At 35.7% G+C, this 20,215-nt stretch overlaps 1 long non-coding RNA gene across 1 annotated transcript in view; it reads right to left on the reverse strand.

Moving 5' to 3' along the window:
* Positions 1-11,037: 11,037 nt before the first annotated feature.
* The window catches only part of LOC147826797 (uncharacterized), a 36,706-nt gene continuing 27,528 nt past the window's right edge, over positions 11,038-20,215 (reverse strand). Inside the window, exon 3 of the long non-coding RNA XR_015453412.1 lies at positions 11,038-11,113. This is a non-coding gene — a long non-coding RNA (uncharacterized LOC147826797). The remainder of the gene's footprint in view (positions 11,114-20,215) is intronic.

The following is a 20,215-nucleotide window of genomic DNA, read 5'->3' on the forward strand; positions in this document are numbered from 1 at the left end:
AAGGATTCCTTTTACCCCCTCACCCTCAATAGCAACTGTTTGTATTTGATTCCTTCTTTTTTTTTTTCTCCTGGTACCAGGAATTGAACTCAGAACCTTGTGGTGGCCAAGTAGATACAGCACCTCTGAGCTAAATCCCCAGCCCCTTCTTTGGTTTCTTGATGACTGACATACTTTCTGGAGTAAGATGGTATCTCAGTGTTTTAATTTGCTTTACTTGAATGCCCACCAATGTTGAAGATAGGTAATAGGAAGTAGGGAGATCTTTTCTCAACTGGGAAAAGCAACAAGAGATGGAAGGGAAGGGGAAGGAAAGAAGGGAAAGGGAGTGGGAAAAAAGAATTGAAGGAAAAAATGGAACTAGATCTTTTGCAAATGGGAAGAGTACCAAGCATTGGAAGGAGTAGGGAAGGATAGAAGGGGTAGGGAATGAATAAAGAATGAAGATGTGTTATGTACAAGTACCAACTCCCCACAATAATGTACTCATTATGTACTGCAAACACGCACTAATGCAAAAGTAGTACTTTTGGTTTCCTTAGTGACTGAGGGTGTAAGAAATGTCTGACCATGCTTTAGAAGCCTTAAGGGGTATAAAGCGAAAGCTAAAGATAATTAAGAAACAAAATATTAGGCACGAAGTAAAGTCAAGGAAGTATTGGATTTTCTTCAAGTCCTGATCAGTTATCCTGTTAACCAATTCTAAGATTATATTAGTGACTATTATCTGCTTTACTTAAAGATTACCGAAACCTCAACATTGCCTAATAAATTTCTAGATTTTTCAAAGTTAGTAGTTAAATAACTTTATATATTCATGACACCAGTACTTCCCTTTAATAGTACACATTTAGTTTCTAATTGACTTTCTTCAGTGAATATTTTCCACTAGATCATAATTTACATGAGTAGTTTGATAATGTCATTTTCATAAAGCCATACACTGGAAACGTTATTAACAAATATTTGTGGGATAAATTAATGAAGTAAATTAGTGTGCTATGGTAATTATCTTAAAGTTGGGTCATTAGAGAAATACAGTCTCATTGAGATTTAGAGTAGCTCTTTGTTTCCTCAATTTACCCATTTTGGTAATTTTTCAAATATTTGTTGAGAATTTTTTTGTTTTACTGAGTGTCATGTGAGGTTATAGGAATTCTTCTGGGAAACAAAACCAGCACACAAACCAAACACTGAAAAATTGTTCCTGACCTGAGCTTCCACTGTAGAATAACATGATTTTTGTATCATGAAACTTGAAAGGAACCCCAAAGAATTCAGTTATGACCAAGTTTAGAATATTCATTCACATGTCACTTCATAAATCCTGAAGACATTACTTAGGCTTTAGAAATTAAGAATCCAGTTATCCTTCAAAATATATTCTTCCTGTCCTTTAAGTATAACAACGGTCCTAATGTTTAGTAGATCTTGTGTTTGTTCAAAAGTAAGAGCTACCCTATCCTTTGCAATCAATCTGTACTCGTCTAGTAAAACAGTATGAATACAATGTGAAAAACTTTGAAAGCAAGGGGTATGCACTTCTCATGACCTGTTCCCTCTTCCTTATGTAGATAAAAGTAATGTGTTATGGAATCATGTGCAAAAAAGTGATATTGTGTAGATAGTGAAGCCCTAATTGAAACATAACTAATTTCTAAATCTGAGGAAGAAACTTTAAAAACAGAAAATCATGCACAAATATTCCTTATAAATATGTATGCAAGTATTCCTTACAAAATTATAAACAAACTTCAGCACTACATAGCAAGAATATTATGTCATGACCAAGTATCATGTATACCAGCAATGCAAGTTTCATTTAACATTTGAAAGGAAAAGCAATTAATGTAAATCACTGTATTAATAGAATAGGAGAAAGTAACATTTGTTGCAACAGATTTGGAAAAATGTACAGTACACAATTCATAAAATGATTGTATTTAAAACATGCAACAACATAGAAATACTAGAAAAAAATCTTCAAAATGGGAAAATTGAACTATAACAAATCTCTAGCTCATGCCACAATTAAAGATAAAAGAGAAAATGTGTTTTTCCAAATATTACAAATGGGGAAAAGCAACTTTTACCACTCCTAATCAGCATTGTGCTATAGGGACTAGCCTTGGCACTAAGGACTTACAGTGAAGTAAAAGGAAATTTAGAGATGAAAAAAGCATATTTGTGTTGTTTCCAGATGGCATAATTTTGGGGGCAGAAAATTTCAGAGAATTTGCAAGAGAGTTGATAGAACTAATACATGAATTTTATAAGGTTTCAGAAATATAAGATATAATGAAATATCAAATATATTCTTAGAGATTAGCAATAAATAATAGGAAATTTTAAAATAATTGCATAAGTAACCTAGTTCTACAAACTTTTAAAATATTTAGTACTCAATGTAATAATATGTGTCTGAAATATCAACAGGGATAATAAGGAAAAACATTTAAAACTAGATTGTTATACTGTGTTCATAGTGCAGTATCAAAAAAATTCAGTGGAAAATTAATGACTTTTCAACAATTCTTGCTGCAAACTGGTTATGAGCAGAATTACATGGATACTTAGCTAACTGGGTACATCAAAATTAACTGAAAATATATCAAAGTCACATATATAAATCTCAGCATCATACATTTTTTAGAAGAAAACAGGAGACAGATATTGTAAACCTGGGGAAGTTAATAAATTCTTAGAACAGAAAAAGTATGAACCATAAAAGAAATAAAAATACTAACTTGGACTTCATTCAACTTAAAAACTCTGTGCTTCAGAGGACATTAAGAAACAGAAAAAAAAAATAGACGAGCCACTGTTTTGAACAATGATAATATTTGTAAGATTACATCTAACAAAGGTCTTCCAACCAGAAGATGTAAAGAACTATTTTAACTCGACAAAAACAAAAACAATCTGAGAAAGAGTAAAAAGTTGATCAGATAAGTCACAAAAGTGTTTACAATCACCTAAAATGATGCTAAGTATCCTTAGTCATCAGATAAATGCAAATCAAACAAGTCACTACAGTAGTCACCCCTTGTCCTTTGGTTTTATAGTTCTGTTACCTATGATCAACAATGACCCAAGTATATTAAGTGAAAATTTTCAAAAATAAATAATTGTGTTTTAAATTCCATGTCATTTTGTGTAGCATGACCAAATCCTGGCCTGTCCCACTCCATCCTGCCCAGCACACGACACATTCCATCATTCAGCACTTTGGATATATACAATCACTCTCCTACTCATTTCTCAGTTTCCCTCTCACTTATAATATTAACTGTCATGCTATTGCCATGCTTGTGTTCAAGTAACCCTTAATTGTACTTAGCAATGGCTCCAAAATTCAAGATTAGTGATCCTGACACCTCAGATATGGTGACAGGAAGCACCAAAATTCTTCTAAAAACCCCAACATTTTCAACTTGCTAAGGAATGAAAAAAATGCATCCTGAAGTTGGTAAGATCTATGCCAGAGGTGACTAGGAACAAACAGTATGTGCAAAGTTTGGGATTCACAGCTTTAGCCATGCATTAGGGAACTTAGCACATATTCTCCAAGGATAAAGGGAGACTTCTGAGCACACATATTAGAATGGCTAAAATTTAAATAACTGACCATGACAAGTCTTGGTGAGAACTTGGAGTAACTAGAATTCATTTAATCCTCATGGAAATGTAAGCTAACCACTTTGGAAAAATAATTTGACAATGTCTTACAATTTACATACTTACTACTAAATCAGTTATTCTTTTTCTAGGTATCTACTCAAGAGAAATGATAGCATCTATCCACACAAAGACATCTATGAATGCTCTTAATTGTTTATTTTTAGTTGCCTCAAAATAGAAATAACCCAAATGTCCATTAAGAGTAAATGGATAAACAAATCATACTATTCCAATATTCTACAATCCTATACAACATTCAAAAGTAAAAAAAAATTCTAAAAGCACACAATGAATATTGAATCATTACCCTGCATAAAATTAGCTGGAATTAAAGACTGTATACAGTGATACAAATTTATATCTTTTGTTGTTTAAGGGTGAGAATGAGTGAAGGGGTAGATGAAGAATTTCCATAAGGGAATGTTTAGGGATAATGTCAGTGTTACTATACGTACTTTAGTGATGAAGTCACATTTTAGTGATATGTCAAAACATAAAATTATGACACATATATATGTACATGAGCTGAAATCTCAATAAAGTTGTAATATTGTGGTAAGAGTAATGAAATCACAAAGCAAAGGAATATAGCACTTTTGAGAAATTAAGGAAGTATTTCTAGATGAGGCAGTGTGTTTATGTTTAACGTAAAAAGCCCTATATTTTTAGAAAATTGTAGTTGAGTTAGTGTTTGTTGTCGTGGTTGGTATTGTTGTTTTTGTTTTCTGGGCACCACACTTCTAAAAGATATAAAAGTAGGTAAATAAAATCTATCCTGGTTTCTGGGGTGAGCCAGGAGGAAAAGGAAAAACTATGTGGCTGCAGATCCATAGATGAGCCAGGCTTAAGAGAATCATTTCATTTCTTTCCAATTTCAGATCTAAGAAGAGATGATGAGACAAGACCTCACAGATCCATCAGAGGCACTGATGAGGCATAGATGTAGCTTCTTGCTGGACAGCTCAATGAGGTGAGGACAAATACCTAACGTCACTGGGTTCATATGGTTAAGTATACCTGAACATCTCATCACATTAAGGGCTTTCCTTAGGTTTTCTTATTAAAGAGTTTAAATACCTCTCTGAAATCTGAAATAATAATAATAAATATCAGGGCACTTCAAGTTTAGATCCCCACATGGCCTTCCTCTCCCGTGTGCTCTCTCAGCTCTGGACTTCCTTTTTTTTTTAACTTTTTTTTTTTTTTTTGTACCTGGGATCAAACTCAGGACCTTGAACTTGCGAGGCAGGCGGCAGAACAACTGTGCTAAACCCCAGCCCTCAGCTCTGGACTTTCACCAGGTTCCTGCAGCGCTCTAGTTGGTGGAGAGCCAAGGCTGGCATCCAGTGGGGAGATGCCAGCTTCTTGCTACCTACTGAGGTTACCGTGATCTTGCTGGATATTGAAAGTATCACCACCCTGATTTCTTTTCTGAAGGACATTGTAGTTCTTTACATCAAAGAACATTTTAAAGAGCATCTGCAGAGAGTCTGGGAAGGAAAGGAGTGGCAGGAGAATGTCAAATTTTTGAGGAAATAGACTGAGGGTGTGCACCCGGAAGGAGCTGTTCCCATCCGTGCAGGGCCTGAGAATGGAATGAACGACCTCCTCCCGACCCCGGCTTGGGGCAGGCAGTGGATGCTGGCAGGTGTCTCTCTCTGAAAGGCTGCAGCGCTCAACAGCTTCAGGGCCACATGTGGAGGGCAGCATCGGAGCTAGGTGCAGTTCTGGTTTCATCAGTGAGGAAACAGAGAAGGGGGGATAAGCGGTGAGGGCGACCCTTTCAGAGACCAAGTGCCCAAACTTCAATCCCAAATCCATTTATTCATAGAAAAGTACCAACACTGCAATTAAACCCAAATGCTGAGGTTTTAGTTTAGAAAAAAACACAAAAAAATCTCATACATTAAGAGCTTTTGTCTTAGAATACAGTAACACATGTAGGGAGTGGAGAGGCATGGAAACTTTTATTTGGGGATTCTACACTTCATTGATTGCTCATTTTAATACCAAGATTGCACAAAAGGTGGAGAGTGATTACAAACAGCATCTTGTTTTTGACAGATGTTTCTTGTGGGGCCAGTGCTGCTGAGGAAGCACATAGGCCTGCAACCTTGGGGGTGACCTGGAAGTGCAGGGTGAGAAGATGAGGAGAAAACTCACTATCACCTCATGGCCTCTTTCAGTGATCTGTACCTGCTTTCCTCCACGTAGAGGGGGGGTTTCTAGGAAACATAGAGTGTGGTCCACTGGGTGTCCAGTTTTATGCTAATGGTAAAAGTAACTTATACATACACACATATATACATGCGAGCATATGTATGGGTACACAAACTAATTTCCAGGGCCATATAAGTAAAAAAAGTCTTAACGAAGATAAATTTCATGATAATAAACTTATTTATTTTATTGAAAATAATAGTTATTTCAATAGTTTTATATGTAGAAATTATTTAAGGGCAAAATGTATAGCTAGAAAAAAATACTAAAGTAGAGATCTAATATGTTAGATTTATCAAGTCATACACCAAAATTGAAAGCTCGTTTTGAGAAATTATTCAGAAGCCTTTTCACTTTAAAAACTGGACAAAATATATATATATTGTGTGTATATATTTACACATGTATGTATATGTATACACTTCAGGAAAAGAAAAATTTATATAAATATTTTAATACTAAATTTTTGAGATATCATGAGATTAATACAAATTACTTTGGGGCTCTACAATTACAAAAGGTGCTCAGAGTGGTGCCCATTAGCTTCCGGACATTTATTAATAGGGTGAACTGCTGCAGATTGTTACATATGCAATTTCAATTTCTCCTCTAAGGGCACGTGTTATAATAGGATTTCTGTGATACACAACATCCTCTAGGGTCCTCCATACAAGGGTATCACCATCTGTTGACAAATCATCGTTGTATTTTTCTTTTTCTGAAGTGTGTATACATTATTTTGGCTGGATACTTATTCACATTACCTCCAAGTACAATTGTATTTCTTCCTTTTTGGTGTGACTGTCACTTCTAATGTTATGCTAATAGAAGTCATGAACATGGGTAACTTATTTTTTTGATGATCTTTGTAGAAATGATTTACCTTTTCTCCCACAAATATGATGTTGACTATGACTTTGTCATATATGACCTTTACTGTGTTGAAGTACAATCCCATTTTTCCTAATTTGCTGAGAGTTTTTAATAAAGATATGTTGAGTTTGATTGATTACTGTTTTCTTCATCTAGTGTGATTTTGTCCTTCATTTTGCTAATGACACACACTACATTTGAACATTGCATAGTGTTGAATAATCCTCACATCTTAAGGATACACCTCGCCTGATCATGGAACATGGTCATTTCGGGGTACAGGTGAATTTAGCTTGGAAGTATTTTCTTGAGGAGTTCTACAACTGCAGTATCTTTTTCAGGGTTTGATTTCACAGTAATATTGGCCTCTTCATATAAATTTCCAAGAATTTATTCATCTTAAAATTTTTTTAAGAATTTGAAAAGAATTGATGTTATTTATTTTTAAATATATGGTAGAATTTATCCTTAAAACCATATGGCCCCAAGCTTTTATTTGAGGGAATTTCTGTGTTTGCTTGTTCTGTTGTTTTTGTTTTTAATGGTTTGATATCTTTATTCATGATTTGCCTGTTCATATTTTGTATTTCCTCAAGATTCACTCTTGGTAGGTTGTATGTTTCTAAGTATTTATCCACATCTTCTAGGCTGGTCAAGTTTGGATTATATATTTGTTCATAATATTTTCTTATGATATTTTATATTTCTTTGATCTCACTTTGATCTCAATTTTCTCTATCATTTATAAATTTTAGTGTTCTTTTTTTCTAAATGTCAGTTTTCTTTGTCATTTCAAAAATCAAATTCTTTGTTTCTTTGTTCTTTTCTAGTGCCTTCTAGTCTCTGTCTCAATATTGTTTTGATCTTTTCATTTATTTTATGCTACTAACCAGGAAATTTGTCCATAGATTTTCTAGTTCCTTGCATTACAATCTAGGTTGCGTATTCAAGATCTTTAATTTTTCTTAATGGAGTTCCTTATTGCTATAATTTTTCCTCTTAAAACTGATTTTCTGAATCCCATAAGTTTTGATATTTTGCATTTCTATTTTCAGTAATCTTAAAATAGTTTTTACTTTCCTTTTGATCACTTTTTGATGTATTGTTTGTTCAAGAGTATTTAATTTTCAACCAGGTTTGCAATTTCCCTGTAAAATGATTTATAAATTCTTCTCATTGTAGTCAGGAATGATATTTGATATGAATTCAATCTTAAATTTGTTAAAACTTCTTTTGCGATTTTACATACCATCTGAAGGAATGAACCATATACCCTTGAAAGAATATGTTCTGCTGCTGTTAGAGGGAATGTTCCATATTTCTGTAAGATATATCTTGTCAATAATTTTGTTTAAGTTTGATATTTATTTTAATTTTCTTTGTAGATAATCTGTGTATTTATGAAATATATATCATTTGCAATTATTATGTCTTCTCTATTAACTCCTTTTCATTATTCAGTAAATTTCTGTGTCTCTGTTAACAGTTTTTGACTTAAAGTATTTAGTTTTCTATTAAAGCTAGCCACTTCTGCTTGGTTTTGGTTACCTTTTGTATGGAGTATCTATTTCTGTTCCTTTATTTTCAACATATGAGTATCTGTTACGGTTTAAATTTAAAAGTAGCTTCCAAAGCCTCATTTGTTTGGAAAGTATCTTAGTTACTTCCTTGTTACTGGGACAAAATGCCTGACACCCAAAAATTAAGTAAGGAAAGATTTATTTTATTCACAGTTTATAGAGGTTTCAGTCCAGAGTCAGCTGGCTCCAAGGCAGGGTGGCACATGGCAGAGGGGCCCGGTACATGAGAAACCATTCCAGGCAAGGCAAGCAGGAAGCAGTGAGTCACCTTTTCCTATTTATCCCATTCAGGCTACAAGCATTTTGGATGGTGCCACCCACACCCAGGATGGGCCTTCTCGTTACTCACACCCAGAACAATGCTAAACCAGTCAGTGAACTAATTTAGTTAGCACATCCTTAATCCACATTTACTCAACTTTAATCCATATTCACACACCCTAGAGCCAGTCGCCTACATACAGCCCCATGTATGAGCCAGGAGGCTTTGGGGAGACATCTAGATACTAACTACAAGAGAAGGTGATTAGATCATAGAGGCACTGTAGCTGACTTGTTGATTGAGAGTTGTTCAGAAGAGGTCTGTCTCTGGGGTACTTGGATCCATATGAACTGGATCCTTGGCCCACTGAAATGGACGCTGGGTCCACTGGAATCTGGGACTATGGCATGGATGTTGAACCTGGGTCTTTGGATAACAGCTTACATAAGTTGCCTCTTCTGTCTGGACATTCATGCCTGGCCTGGAACATAAGTGCGTGGATGATGACCTGATGCGTGAGGCTGTAGGACAGGGGCTGGGACTGTGGAGTGCAGCCTGGTCCTGAAGCCCCTTGCATAGGCCTAGTGCTAGTGCCCATGGGGGCCAGCCTGTCCTGTCAATGGTCTCATAATCTGAGTCTGCAGGAGCTGTCCGGAGCCACAAGGGTCAACCAGGTGGCAGGGGTCTCTGAGCAGGCCAAATGGTGGGGTCACTTGCCACATCGGTTGTTGACTTTACTTCTCATACCCAAAGAGAGGTTTCCTATTTTGCACTCTGCTGCCTGGGCTTAAAGAGAACGAGATGCTGGTAAAGTAAAAGTGTTCTTCCTGCCCTATTCAAGGCATCTTTTTTAAATTTATGAGCAATACTCTCATGTCTAAATTATTAGCTTTTGTGAATTTTTTGAGTGCAGATGGTTTTCCTAGTTGGCATTTCTGTCAGGGACAAGCGGTAGGAAGTTCTGCTTTGTCATTTTGTTGACTTCACTGGTAAAGTAGAAATTTTTAAATTATGCATTTTATTTTCACTATATTACGGTATTTCTTTAAACATATATATGGTTGTAGAATAGTCCTTTAAAATATGTTTAAATTTTCAAGGGACCTTTCAAAATACATCAATTTTAATAAGTATAAATATATCAATAAAAGGGGTAATGCAAGTTTTTCTAGAGCTTAAGTGGTATCATGCCTTTTAAATTTTTTCTGATTCAAATCCTAGGAAGTTCTTGATCCTTCAGGCAGAAACTGAAAAAGAAATCAACCAGGCATGAAATAGTGTCTCTTACTTGTCCATTAGACTAACAAGTGATGTGAATGTAAAATATCACCTTACAAACTGCCACTCTTTTATTCCTACAGATAGTGCATTAGATAGGTAGGTGACGGTATCTAAATAAATTTTATTTTAAAATCTAGACCTGAAGAAAGACCACTCCATGCTATTGGAAGGGCTAAGCATGACCTCAGTATCCTGTTTAAGAAGTCCAGTGGCCTCCTGGGAGTCAGAGTTCGTTCCCTGTTGTGGCTCCTGGCTCAGTATTGGAGAAATAGGGACCACTCTGTAAATACTCGCTGAGCTGAACCTGGTTATTATAAAGCCACATATAGCACAATATTTTCAAGTATTATTCTTCTTTTTCAACTCTGATTGTTTCCCAAAGAAAATATTTTCTTATGAAAGGGACCAAGTGTGAGCTATTTTTAATTATATTTTCATTTCTATTGGTACATGTTGCAGTACACAATGACTACAGACTACCTTCTTCTAGGGAGTTAGTACATGTACATAACATATCTTAATTCTTTTTTGTCCCTTCTCTCTCCTCTTTCTAGTACTTTATTTTCATCTCTGATAGAGATTCAATTGACCTTATACAAATAACAATATCTCCAAACTTTTAAAACATCTGTCAAACAGCAAGAATTCCTTTCCCATTTACAGAAATATTACTGTACATAAAAGAGAAATTTTGATGTACATTTCCTTTGAAAATTGTTCAGGCATGACATCAATATGAGCAACAGTATTTCAATATTAAAATTGCATACTTTTTGTGATCTGATCCAAAGTATTCTAAAATATGTGCAACACATAATATCAATGGGAGCTTTTCAATTTAGTGCCCATGATATTTGTTAGCACTGATAAAATGTGAAAGTAAACAAGTCAGGTAGATAGTTATGAGTTTGTTAAATAATAGAATAGGTGACTTGGCAAATGACTTTTCTAATTATGAAATACCTACAGCATGAATCACTGGATTCTCACATCCATATGAAAAAGAAAACAATGCTTCTTTTCAGTTATAAATAATAAAGTGGTTTTCTTTGGCACTAAGTGAAGATTTAGGGATCAATATGAATAAGGAGACCAATTAGGAAGTCAAAAATTATTTTTTAAGCTTAACATGCTTTTATTGTGAGTGACAAATATGTTAATCATGAGAGGTTTTTGATGCCAGGCAACCCTGGTCCCAAAGCAAGGCTGTGGTCTTCTGAAAGGTAAAAAAAGAAAAAAAAAAACATAGTCACTTTTCTCATTTCTGAGACAAAATACTCAACACACACAAGTTAAAGGTAGAAAGGGTTATTGAAGCTCACAGTTTGTGGATGTTTCGGTTCATAGTCAGCTGGGTCCAAGGCACTGTGGTATGGCAGAGGGGCGTCAGGGAGAAGAAACAGTTCATAGGAAAGTATCCAAGATAGTCACCCTTAGGGCAGGCAGCACTCACACCCAGGGTGGGGCAACCTTAATTCTAGCATCACACTATGAATCAGTCCCAGCATTGCATCCTTTTAAATTTTTTAAATTTTTATTTTAATGTAATACAAGTAGATATTAATAAAGTATAAAAGACATTCTGTGAAAAAATAATTTTTCATAATAAAATAGAGAATAACAATGGTAAATACACCATGTATTATAATCGTAAAAGAATACAGATCCATTTGCTAATCTATCTCTCAACCCATTTCCAAGTATTTCACACTCAATATAATTTTGAAAAATCTCTTCCTGTTTCTGTTCCTGTTTTTTTGTCTATTATACTTTTTGATCCTTATTTACACTTTCAATTTCTCACACCAGAGAGATGATGAAATATTTACACACGTGTGTTCGACTTATTTCACTTAAGAGTATGGTTTCAGGGTGCATCCATTTACCTAGAAATGTCTCAAGCTTACCTTTATGACTGAATAGTACTCATATATATATATTCCCACACTTTTTTACCCATTCATCAGCTGATGGCCATTTGAGTTGTCTCCAAGATTTAGCTATTGCAAACTGTGCTGCTATGAACCTGGGAGTGCATATATAGCTGTGGTATGATATTCTAATTCTTTCAGAAAGATACTGAAAAGGGGGATAGCTGGGTCAAATGGAGCCTTTAGTCCTAGTTTTTGAGGAATCTCCACACTGGTTTTCACAGTGGTTGCACCAGTCTACACTCCCACCAGCAGTAGAGAAGGGTTCCTTTTTCCCTGCAGCCCCTTCAGCATTTGTTGTTGGTTAATTTCTTGATAACAGCCATTTTTTCTAGAGAGAGATGGAATCTCAGTATTGCTTTAATTTGTATCTCTCAAATGATCAATGGTGTTGAACATTTTGTCATTTATTTATTTGCCATTTCTACTTCTTCACCTGAGAAGTGTATATCCAACACAGATGCCCATTTTTGGATTGGGTCTTTAAATTGGGAGGGAGTGATTTTTTTTGTTCAATTCCTTATATGTTCTAGATATTAGTCCTTTGTCTGAGGAACCACAGGCTGAAACATTTTTCCCACTCTGTGTGTTGTCTTTTCACTCTGTTGGTAATTCTTTTGCTGTGAAAAATATTACCAAAATTGTTATACAGATTTAATGCAATCCCAATAAAAATAACATTAACATACCTTACAGGACTAGAGATATCATTCTAAAATTCATTTGGAATCAGAAGAGATCTAGAATAGCAAAAAGAATTCTGGGAAACAAAGGCAAAGCAAGCAGTATCACAAACCCTGGCTAAAATTATACTGCAGAGCTACAGCAATAAAAACAGCATGATACAAGCAAAACAAACAAAAAACAAAAAACAAAAAAAACAAAAAGACCAGAGGATTACTGGAATAGATTAGAAGATGCAGAAAGAATCAAAAACACACTCAGCCACCTTATCTTTGACAATGGGGCCAAATACATTCACTGAAAGAAAGAGAGCCTCTTTAATAAATGGTGCTGGAAAAACTGGCTTTCTACATACCAAAGACTGAAACTGGACTCGTGTCTCTCACCATGCACTGCCCTAAAATAAAAATAGATGAAAGATCTAAATATTAAAACAGAAACACTATGTTGGCTGGAAGAGAGAATAGATGCTTGAGGACATAAGAGTAGGCAAAGACTTTATGAACAAAACCCAGACAACATGGGAAATATTACAAAGAATCAACAACTGGGAACTCATTTTATTAAACAACATCACATCCTTGATCATAGAAGCACACACTCAAAATACAGACAACACTGAAAAGTCTAGTCTAAGACTGCATGAGGCCTTATTGAGACACCTAGATATAAGCCATAACAATATATTTCTTTTGTATTTCTTTCAAAAATCTATAAAATAAAGTAGTGTAAAATACTTTCTTCTCAGAAAAAATAGAATAAAGAATGCTGAAAGTTAAAATTTCATGAAGGAAAAATTATACACATATACTTTTATCATTTATGAAATCATCTAAAACATTACTGAAAATAAACTTTAATCTTATACTTTAACATAGAGGTATTTCTTTTTTTTGTATTAAATTCTTTTATTGGTACATTGTAGGTATACAACACAATTACATTTCTCATTGGGAATTGTACCTTTATATAATGCATCTTTGTTCTTATGTTTTCCCCATTCCTAGCCCTCCCTTCATGCCCTCCACCCTTCCCTATTTACAAAGACTTTATTTCCATTTTTTCCATTTCTCAGCATTTTTTCTTTTCCCTTCTTTCCTTTCTCCTGCCCCTCCCACTACCCCTACCCCTTTGGACCATTTCTTCCTATTTTACATTATCGATTATTCATTCTAATCATTGGTACATTTTAGGTATACAATATAATGACATTCATCAGTGGAAATTTGCACCTTTACATAGTCTCTCTTGGTTCTTATTTTTCACCCTTGCCCAGCTCTCCCTTCAACCCCTCCAGTCATCCCTATTTACAAAGATTTTGTTTCTATTTTTCCATTTTCTCATATTAATCCCATTCCCTTCTATCATTTACCCTAGCCCTCCCACTTCTTTCCCCTTTGCCCCTTTGCTTCCTATTTCACATTACCTATTATACATTTAGTTCTTATGTACACTTGCAGTTTCTCGCACCAGAGAAACTATTCGGTATGTACACATGAGTGTCCTATTTATTTCACTTAAGAGTATTGCCTCAATGTGCATCCACTTAGCTATAAATGTCTCTAATTTCTCATTTTTTATGGCTGAGTAGTACTCCATTTTATTTTTAAAAGCCACATTTTCTTTATCCAGTCTCCAGTTGATGGGCATTTGGGCTGTTTCCAAATTTTAGCTATTACAAACTGCCCTGCTATGAACATGGGTGCACATATATCACTGTGGTATGATTCTTTTAATTCTTTGGGGAAGATCCCCAGCAGTGGAATAGCAGGGTCAAATGGGACTTCCAGTCCTAGTTCTTTGAGGTATCTCCATACGGATTTCCACAGTAGTTGCACCAGTCTACACTCCCACCAGCAGTGGAGCAGGGTTCCTCTTTCCCCACAGCCCCTCTAGCATTTGTTATTGGTTGATTTCATGATAGCAGCCATTCTTTCTGGAATGAAGTGGAATCTCAGCATTGTTTTCATTTGCATCTCTCGAATGACCAGTGATGTTGAACATTTTTTCATGTATTTATATGCTATTACTACTTCTTTGTCTGAGAAATGTCTGTTCATTTCAGATGCTCATTTTTGGATTGGGTCTTGAAATTTGGGAGGTCTGATTTTTTAAGTTCTTTATAGATTCGAGATAGTAGACCTTTGCCTCAGGAACAGCAGGTGAAGATTTTTTCCCACATTGTGGGTTGTCTCTTCACACTGCTGGTGGTTTCTCTTGCTGTGCAGAAGCTTTTTAATAAGAAGAGATGCCATTTGATGATTGTTTGTGCTAGTTCACAGGCAACTGAGGTTTTGTTCATAAAATATTTTTCTACACTGATGCCTTCAAGGGTTCTACCTAACCTCTGTTCCAACTGGTTCAGAGTTTCTATTTTAATATTTAGATCTTTAATCCATTTTGATTTTAGTTTAGTACATGGTGAGAGATACAGGTCTAGTTTTAGTCTTTGGCAAGTTGAAACCCAATTTTTCCAGCACCATTTATTAAGGAGGCTATCTTTCCTCCAGTGAGGGTGTTTGGCTCCTTTGTTGAAGATGAGATGGCTGAGTGTGTCTGGAATTGTTTCTGCATCTTCTAATCTATTCCACTGGTCCTGAAGTCTGTTTCTTTGCCAGTACCATGCTGTTTTTATCACAGTAGCTTTGTAGTAGAGTTGCAGGTTGGGGATTGTGATACCCCCTGTCATGTCTCTGTTACCTAGAATTGCTTTTGCTATTCTGGGTCTCTTCTTGTTCCAAATGAATTTTTGGGTTGTTTTCTCAAGGTCCATGAAGTATGCTGCTGGGATCTCAATTGGAATTGCAGTGAATCTATATAGCAGTTTTGGAAGTATGGCTGTTTTCACTGTATTAATCCTTCCTACCCAGGAGCATGAGATGTCTGTCCATTTTCTGATATCATCATCAATCTCTCTTTTCAGAGTGCCATAGTTTTCAGAGAAGAGGGCTTTGATTTCTTTCATTAGGGTGATTCCTAGGTATTTCAGTTTTTTGGATGCTATTGTGAAAGGAATTATTTGCCCTATTTCTCTCTCAGTGAGCCTGTCATTGGTGTAGAGGAAAGCTATTGATTTTTGTGTGTTGACCTTGTAACCAGCTACTTGACTGAATTTGGTTACTAAGTCTAGAAGATTTTTGGTGGAGTTCTTGGGGTCTTCTATATAGAGTATCATGTCATCTGCAAATAATGACGATTTGACTTCTTCATTACCTATCTTTATTCCTTTTATTTCTTTCTCTTGTCTAATTGTTGTGGCTAATGTTTCCAGGACTATATTGAACAAGAGTGGTGATAGTGGACATCCTTGTCTTGTTCCTGATTTGAGTGTGAAGGATTTCAGTTTTTGACCATTTAGTATGATATTGGTTGTTGGTCTTTCATAGATGGCTTCTCTCAGTTTGAGCTAGAGACCATCTATTCCAATTTTCTGTAGGGTTTTTATCATAAATCCATGTTGGATTTTGTCAAATGCTTTTTCTGAGTCTATGGAGATAATCATATGGGTTTTGTCCTTGGCTCTATTGATATAGTGTATTACATTAATTGATTTTCATATATTGAACCATCCCTGCATCCCTGGGATGAATGCCACTTGATCAGGGTGTATGATCTTCTTGATGATCTTCTGCATTCTGTTTGCCATTATCTTATTAAGGATTTTTGCATCTATGTTCATTAATGAGATTGGCCTATAGTTCTCTTTTTCAGTTGGTTCTTTCTCTGCTTTGGGGATCAAGGTGATGCTTGCTTCCAGGAAGGAATTTGGGAGTATTGCTTCCCTTTCAATTTCATTGAAGAGTTTAAACTGTAGTGGCAGCATTTCCTCTCTAAATGTCTTGTAGAATTTAGTAGTGAAGCCATCAGGGCCCGGGCTTTTCTTAGTTGATAAGTTTTTAATTGCATTTTCAATTTCATTGGTTGATATTGGGTTGTTCAGAGTTTTTAGGTCTTCCTCGTTCAACTTTGGTAATTCATATGTATCTAGGAATCTGTCCATTTCTTCTGTGTTGTCAATCTTCTTGGCATATAGGTTCTGGAAGTAGGTATTGATGATCATCTGGATTTCTACTGGGTCTGTTGTAATTTCACCCTTTTCATTCCTAATTGCATGGATTTGGGCCTTTTCTTTCCTTTTTCTGACAAGGTTGGCTAAAGGATTGTCAAATTTGTTGATTCTTTTGAAGAACCAACTCTTGGCTTCATTGATTTTTTTGTATTGTTATCTTAGTCTCCATTGCATTGATTTCTCCTCTGATCTTTATAATTTCCTCCCTTCTATGAGCTCTGGGGTTGTCCTGCTTTTCTTTTTCTAGAAGCTTGAGGTTCAGCATCAGGTTGTTTAATTGGGCTCATTCTGTTTTCCTAAATGTGTATTCACTGCTATGAATTTCCCTCGTAAGACTGCTTTCATTGTGTCCCATAGATTCGATATGTTGTATTGTCATTGTCATTTAATTGAAGGAAATGTCTGATTTCTTCTTTAATTTCCTCTGTGACCCATTGGTTATTCAGAAGTGTGTTGTTCAATTTCCACATATTTATGAAATTTTTCCAATTTCTTTTGCTATGGATCTCCAATTGCATCTCACTATGGTCTGATAATATACAGGGGATAACTTCAATTCCTTTGCACTTACTTAAACATGTTCTATGTGTGAGTATGTGGTCTATTTTGGGAATGACCCATGTGCAGCTGAGAAGAATGTGTATTCTGATTTTGTGGGGTGAAAGACTCTGTAAACATCTGTTAAGTTCATTTGTTCAAGAGTTTGATTGAGTTCTAGCATTTCACTACTTATTTTTAGTCTAGTTGATCTATCTATTTGTAACAGTGGGGTGTTGAGGTCCTCCACTACAATTGCATTAGTGCATATATGACTTTTCATGTCCATTTGTATTTATTTTATAAAGTTTGGCACACTAGTGTTTGTTGCATAAATATTTATGATTGTCATCTCTTCTTTTTGGATTCTTCCCTTTACAAGGATGTAGTGTCCTTCTTCATCTCTATTAATCAGTGTTGGTTTGAAATCTACTTGATCTGCAAAGAGGATAGCTAGTCCTGCTTTTTGAGGGGTTCCGGTCACATGGAGTATTGCTTTCTGCCCTTTAACTTTCAGTCTATGAGTTTCCTTTTGAATTAAGTGTGTTTCTTGTTTGCAGCATATTGTTGGATTTTGCTTCTTGACCCATTCTGCCAGTCTATTTCTTTTGATTGGTGAATTGAGACCATTAACATTGATGGTTATAACTGAAACATATTGACTTGTCATTGCCATGACTTTTTCTTTTTGTTGGGTTCTCCCCCTTTCCATTTAATTTCTTGTCATGCCAGATGGGTTCATTCTGCTTTGCTTTCTGGTGTTGTGGTCCTCAATGTCTGTTCCTAAGCTATTGTGTAAACTTCTTTGGAGTGCTGGTTTGGTATTCACGATGTTCCTAAGGTGCTGTTTGTCATGAAAGTATCTTATTTCTCCATCAATTTTGAAAGATAGTTTTGCAGGGTACGTCAATCTGGGTTGGAGGCTGTTTTCTTTTAGGGCTTGGAATATGTCATTCCAAGCTCTTCTTGCCTTGATGGTTTGTGTGGAGAATTTTGCTGTGATTCTGATGGGCTTTCCTTTGTATGTGATTTGTTTCTTTTCTCTGACTGCTTGTAGAACTTTGTTCTTCTGTTGTGTTTCTGGAATCTTAACAATTATATGCCTATGTGTAGATTTCTTTTGATCAAGGCTATTTGGAGTCCTATATGCCTCACTTATCTGTATGTCAAACTCTTTTCCCCTGCTTGGGAAGTTTTCTGCCACTATTTCTGTGAAGAGATTTTTTATGTCATCTGCACTCTCTCCTCTTCCTTCATTGAGCCCAATCAGTCTTCTGTTATTCTTTTTTGCATCATCTAGCAGCTGCTGGATTGATTTCTCATGTTCCCTTATAATTTTGAAGCAATTATTTTTTCTTTTTCTTTTTTTTTCCTTTTCTTTTGTTTTCTTTTCCTGGTCACTAACTGCAATCTTATCTTCTATATCTGAAATTCTGTCCTCACATTGGCTCATTCTGCTGTGGGCTGATTCTGCATCTCATAGAATTTATATAAGTTTAACAAAGGTACTGGCACATACGTAACTGGTTCATATATTTTTAGATGTAAGTATTTAATTCCTTTATTTTACCTTCTTTCTGGGCTCATTTAGCTGCTGCATCTTGCCTAGGGGTATATAAATGACATTATGTAAAAATGAAACACCAGTTCTGATCATGTTTCAACCACAGTTTATCATTATACCACACCTTAAACATATCTCAATACCCTTCCTTGGCTTCCAGACAGATTCCTAGCTTTGATCACTTTTATAGGTAGAGGAGGAAGAAGAGGAGGAGGAGGAACAGGGAAGCAGTGGAAGTGAAGAAGAAGTAAAAGGGAAGGGGAAAAGGAAGGAGAAAAAGAAAGAAAATGAAGATGAAGATGAAAGAGGAGGAGGAAGGGAAAAAAACTAGAGGAGGGAAGGAGGAAGAAGAGAAGGAAAGAAGGGAAAGGAGGGGAGGAAGTGGAAGACGAGAGAAGGAGGGTCTTGAAACACACAATGTGAATCAGGCCTGCTGTGTTGACCATTATCCTTACCACTATGATGCTGGCTTCTATTCACCCTGAACTTATATATTATGTATATCATCCTGTGGGCTACATGTCCTGGGGAAACTTTGAGTGAAGATTTCCCTTTGTTCTGCTTTGGATCCTGGATGTCATTTTTGCTGGATCCAAATAGTTCTGAATGGCAAACCCATTCTAGACAAGAAAGATCTTGTAGAAACTATACAATTTTAACATTGGACTACCTACACCTCATAAACAATTGTCAGGCACAGGGTGAAAATCTAATTTTTCTGCTCTAGTTACTGCCATAAATGCCATCAGTGCCTCTGATCACTGACAGAATGTTCCTTGTGGAAAATACTTGGGCCAATTAAGCTTTCCAATTTTTAATATGCAAAGTTATGGGACCTTTTGTTAACCTGTCTGTCAGAGAAAATGTATATCTTTGTTTGAAGTTATGCACCCTCCTTCAAAGGCATTTGTATTGATGCTATAATGGATTTGCATCTTCTGTACCCATTGAAGTTCAAGTACTATGTTGCTGGGTTTCAGTTGCTGGTGTAAGAACATTTTCAGTAATAACGGCATCTTCCTACCCAATTACAGGAAAAGATTCTGATCTTCCTGTCATTACTACAAAGACAAATGAGCTGCTATAATGTTGCTATTTTAGAACCAGGTGTTAAGCACCCACTCATCATTAGTGTTCCCAGTTATGAACTATTGCCCTGTCTTTTCTGTGTGCCATTACCTATTTGACCCCTTCTTATGACTCCATTCACAGCTGCAATCAAAGAATTTGAAACTTCACACTATTTTCTGGACGATGACCACAACTGTTCTCTTTGATTGCAATTCAGATTTAAGTGTCTGTTATCTAATCCCAGTAGTTCTGGATAAACATTCAGTCTATTATAATCCAGACCTTGAATTTCCTATCTCAGCACCATTTTCTTCTCTTTTTTAAACTCAGCCCAGCTGCCAAGTTTAGTCAGGCTGCCCAAAGTAAAACCTTTCCATAACATCCATGCTCTTACCTTCTGTGTTCTTTCCTGTTTTGTGCAACATTCAAACTTTGTCTTTATGTACTCACATCACATACTCA

This window comes from Heterocephalus glaber, unplaced genomic scaffold (genome assembly GCF_053883595.1).
Source record: "Heterocephalus glaber isolate CG9 unplaced genomic scaffold, H.glaber_assembly_v1.0 deba00001461, whole genome shotgun sequence".
NCBI classification, from domain to species: domain Eukaryota; kingdom Metazoa; phylum Chordata; class Mammalia; order Rodentia; family Bathyergidae; genus Heterocephalus; species Heterocephalus glaber.